General features: G+C 34.2%; 1 pseudogene; it reads right to left on the bottom strand.

The window, feature by feature from the left end:
• LOC109823353 overlaps nt 1,593-5,356 on the bottom strand; it is a 4,944-nt pseudogene continuing 1,180 nt past the window's right edge.

The raw sequence follows: 5,356 nt of genomic DNA, 5'->3' as shown, positions 1-5,356 counted from the left end.
AATCAAAATATTTTGGATATTTTCTAAAATTATCAAATTCATGGAGGAATTAGTGAGGGTTAATATTTAGGAATTTAGCGCACAATTTAAAGTTATGGGAGATTTACTAAAATTTAAGTTTTTAAAATCATTAAGGAGGGACACAAGGTATTTTTCAGATTTTGTAATTGTAGGTAGTTACAAATTGTTTAGAATTAACAAAGATCTTATTGTTAAAATTTTATGCATTTTTATAGATAGAATTTTTAAATTTTGGATATGAATAGTTTTAATTTAATGAGAATTCTCAGAAAGATAAGAGTTAGTTGGACATATGCTATCTTTTAATATGATAGAGAATTAGTTTTATTATTTGATCTTTTTCCATATTAATTTTTGGTTAAAGATTTTACTTTTAAAAAATTTGATATATCATTAATTACAATAAGATTAGAAAGTAATGTGATATAGTTAGTAGGTAGTAATACGTATATATAGCAAGACTGCCTATCAAGTTAAGTTGATATCCCCAAAGTTTACTAGGCCACTATGCAGCGTGGGAAGTATTTAATAAAAACACCTTATAAGTAATATAAATACATGAGATCCCTAGGCGAATGAGTGAGCTGGGTTAAAAAACTCCTTGGTGGACACACTATTTGCCTTATCACTAATTGGATAGGGACGTCTGCACCCCCGGCGTCCGTTTAACGTAGGGTCAGTTAGTCGGTTACCAGGTATAGCTTAAGTAGTAGTACCGGTACGGTATATATGATTCTGAAAGTATATTGAGGTTACTAGTCGTAGCTTATTGGCTAGGATGTAGTAGTTACGTCAATATACCTATTACGCATATAGTGTAGTAGCGCGTACGGGTATTATATAGGTCGTACGGAGCGCCTAGTATACGTATATATTTTCATTAGAAAACAAATTTAAGATTATTTAAATCTTAAAATCAATACATAAAACTAAAGTATAAATGATAAATGGGTTAAAAATATAACATCACATGTGCAATAATAGAAATAATAAGTGATCAAATTTTAAACAAATATTTAGTAGGCAAACAAATCGAATATACATCTAACTAAATTCTATTCGTTAATAAACTTGAATACTAAAAAATATTTATTTAGCAGTAAATAAACTACCGAATCGAATATGACTGAATAGTTATGTGAATACTTATCGAACTATTTGTTAATTATTTGGTTCATTTCCACCCCTACTTATATCACTATAGATGGACGTGTCTTGGCATTCATAGAATTAGATTTTTTTTCATCTTAAAATGCTTCTGCCATGTTTGATTTGTGTCATCTACCTGCGTCATATTATCCGTAGGAACATATTTGTTGCAAATACAAGAAGGCTCATGTACACACTGTACTACGACATTTGTAATACAACATTTTATTTGAATTTTGCAAATATATGCTGAAAACCTTCCAATTAAAACCAATATTGTGCATCCGAAAAACAAAACAAGTTCAAGTGAGAACCACAAGCTTATATGCCCAATCAAGTTCCTCTCTCATTAGCCAGGACCTACATGGCCAATATGTGCTAGTTATTGAATTCAAAGGGTGACTTAACTATAAGATTTAAAATACTGGCAAAAAAATTCATTTTATTAAGCACCGAAAATAACATTAAATTTACATTCAATGCAGCTGCCAGCCTTATTCAAACCAAGAAAGAGGACCAATACTAACTAATACCAAACAAAAACTTCTGCAACCATAGAGTTTTTGCTCTCAACAGCAACAGCGGGAAAACACCAATGTGTGGCTAGCAATAGTAAAAGCAAGTAACAAAGAAATACTGGAGACCATACATGAACAGAGAGAATACTGAGTCTTGTCATAAAATACCAGTATAGTGGAAATGCAGAACTATATATAGACTTTAATGCACATAAGCTGTATGCAATGGATTATTGCTGGCAATTGTTAGTCCGCCCGGGACTGACCAGCACGAGATGAGAGGATGATGCCAACAATGAGACCATACAAGGCAAGAGCTTCAGCAAAAATGAGAATGAGAATCATACCCACAAATAGCTTTGGTTGCTGGGCATTGGCTCTGTCATATAGACATGGAACACAATCTTTAGGTTAACATTGTCGTTAGTTTGCATTTGTTTGAATCATAAATAGTATTCCAACGTTTTTATTCACAGTACGCATAAGTAATTATTAAAAATGTCGATGTTTCTTTAAAGAAAGAAGGATGGAAGAAGAAGAAAAAAGCAAAGTTCATAATCTCAGTTTCAGCAAGAATTTAAAATATACGATATCTGGATAGGCAGATCAGAAAATGTGCGTGAGCCCAAAATCCAACAGAAATGTCCATGTCCAATAGTAAAATTTGCATACATATCAACCAAGCACTCTACACAAATTACTCAAAACATGAATGTGTCAAGAGCTAGGACAGTGATGTACTTGAGAAAGGTTACAAGTCTAACTGCTGTATGATTCAGGAACTATGTTGCCTAGGTACGGGTACGGGTACGGGTGCGGGTACGGGACACAACAAATTTGTAAAAAGTAGGGTACGGGGACACGGCTATATATATATAAAATAATTCACTTTAGATCAATATTCCAAAAGTTAAAACTATATTCCTTGCATAGGAAATAGAATAGAAAGCTATTTTTACTTTAATTAAAATTTTAGAACTAATATTATTACCTAAATCTAAGTTGCATGGAAACTGGTACCGGTACGGGTGCGGGTACCACCGTACGAGTAGGGGACGCGACAAAGCTGTAAAATGTTGGGTACAGGTTCAAACTACATATATATATTGAATTAATAATGTACATGAGATAATTTTTTTCTGCTTCATGTACATATATATATATTGAATTAATAATGTACATGAAATAATTTTTTTCTGCTTCATGTGTCATTAGAATTAAAATTTCGATCACATTTTTTAGTTTATTTTATCATATTGATTATCGTGAATTGTAAACTACTCATTTTTTACTAGACATCTAAACAAACCATTAACTATATAGTTTTGAACTTGGGTATGGACTGAAACGAATCCGACCCGTATCCCATTAGTTTCAAAAGACGGATGTGAAGTGTAAGCTCTACGTCCAGGAAGTCTTTGACAAGTGTTTTAAATTAACACATATATCGTATAATTGAGTACATGTTGTAATAAATACATGCATATATTCAAGAAGTGTCCATGAAGTTTGGGTACGGAAAAGTGTCGGGTACGTGTCCGGTACGGGTACGGCTTCAACAATGAAGTACCCGGGTAACATAGTTCAGGAATAAGAGGCGTGGATACCCTCACTGAGAGGAAATTTGTTAGGCATCAAACTGGAACTAGATCTAAGTTAGCCCAATGTTCACATCATTTGCTAACTACTATGTTACATAGGTATGGGTACGGTACGGGTGCAGATACGGGTATGGAATATGGAAAATTTGTCAAAAGTACGATGCGCGGACACACAAATCCACAGATGCACGCCCCCTTGCCTGTCCACAGGGGAGCATGCGGAAGCATGCGCACACATGCATGCACACATATTGAAATTATTTAGATGAGGTCGATTGTTTTTACACGTATGTTATGAGAACTATAAATTGTTTCTTTTATTAAGTAGACTATCAATTGGAAGACTGCTTGTTTTTTAACTAGATACTCAAAGGACCTGTTAAAATCATAATTCTCAACGAGTATGACTGAAATGAATATGACCCACCCCGCGAGTTTGTGGAAATGGATGTGAAGATTTGAAGATTTACTGAAGATTTGAGGGACTAATATCTAAAAAAACCCTAAACTAAACATATACTATATAATCTTAGTACCTGTCTAAATAAATGTGTGCATGTATTCAAAAATTGTCTAAGGAGTGATGAGATGGACATGGGTACAGGAAATGGGAGCCGGACGAAGTGTCGGGGCAACTAAACCCTACAGAAAGGTACAGCTCGTAGGATAATCAGAGTCAAACACAAACAAAACATAGTCAAAGTATTGAACTAAAGAGTGATCCAGAGGGAGTCACATCTAATTTATACCGCAATAAAGTTAAAATCAGAGATCTAGCCCACTAATGTAGTTTCCCAACCAAAATACATCAAAAAGTTCAATCATGCACTTACTCTCGACCCTCAAACAGTCCACAAGCAATTCATACTTCTAAATCTCAATCTGCTTTGAAACCTTATCCACCTAATATTCATTATCATTTTCCTTATTTTAATATAAATTTGCTACAACAGCAACGTGCAACTCAAAATACACAACACAGTAGAGACAAATCAGTCCATTAGTACACCAGCTTTATTCTATACCCACTACAATGTTTAGAATTCAACAATAGATGAAAATAGACTGAACTTCTAGAAATTTTAATACAGTTAAATTACACAAGCTGAACCCAAAGAATCTCTATGCTTCACGTGTTGTTTAGATAATGTGGAATTCAAAATTTCAAAGCAACAGGGACAGTATTGCTACTTACCTAAGATTCACACAAAAATCAACTTTTACAATTCACATTGACTTCTACTTTACCAATCTAACTGAGAAATCCAACACATTCTTTCCTGGTTCAACATAATCTAACTGACAAATCCGCTACAGAGCTAAACAAATTTTCCATGTGCACACCCACTATAATTGTACTAGCACTTATCAAGCCTTTTGTCAAAAATCAACATTCCGCTGACCATCATTTCATCAATCATCATACACACCTCATTACCATCAAGCAATCACTTGTTTCACATGAGTTTTCCCTTCCCCACAGGTGAAAACGTCTTAGTGCTTCAGTAATGATGCCTCCACAGCTTCTAGCTCTTCCACTTATATTTCTATGTCCTAATTTAGTAATAAGTGACTTTACCCTGTAGGCCCTCACCGCTGTATATGCTCATACCATAACATTTTCTAATCTAAGAATTAGGTTATGGCCAACGAGTGATAGAGACAACTATTTCCTACTACGATCAGTTTGCATCGTAGATTAGCTTTAAGTCATCATCTTTTTGCATTAGTTATGGACGAACTTACCAAGCTTACTCAAGATAAAGTTCATGGAGTAAATTATTCATTGATGACAAAGTATTAGCAAATGAGACTAGAGAAGGGATTAATTCTAAAGTAGAAAGGTGGAGAGAAGCTCTTGAGCCAGCTTCTTATGACCAAACAATAATATCACCTCCATGGTGTTGTTATTCCTTTGTCATCCTAAAGTCATCCTGCAATGGTTTTCATAAAAACCTCAAGCATATGCAGCAATCACCTAAAAACCTGAACACTTCATTCATCAAGCAGTGGTTCTAAAAGAAACTCCCCATTCAACCACGCTCCATTATTGTTATACAATACATC

Source organism: Asparagus officinalis, chromosome 9 (genome assembly GCF_001876935.1).
Source record: "Asparagus officinalis chromosome 9, Aspof.V1, whole genome shotgun sequence".
NCBI classification, from domain to species: Eukaryota; Viridiplantae; Streptophyta; class Magnoliopsida; order Asparagales; family Asparagaceae; genus Asparagus; species Asparagus officinalis.
This window is presented reverse-complemented; position numbering and strand designations above follow the sequence as displayed.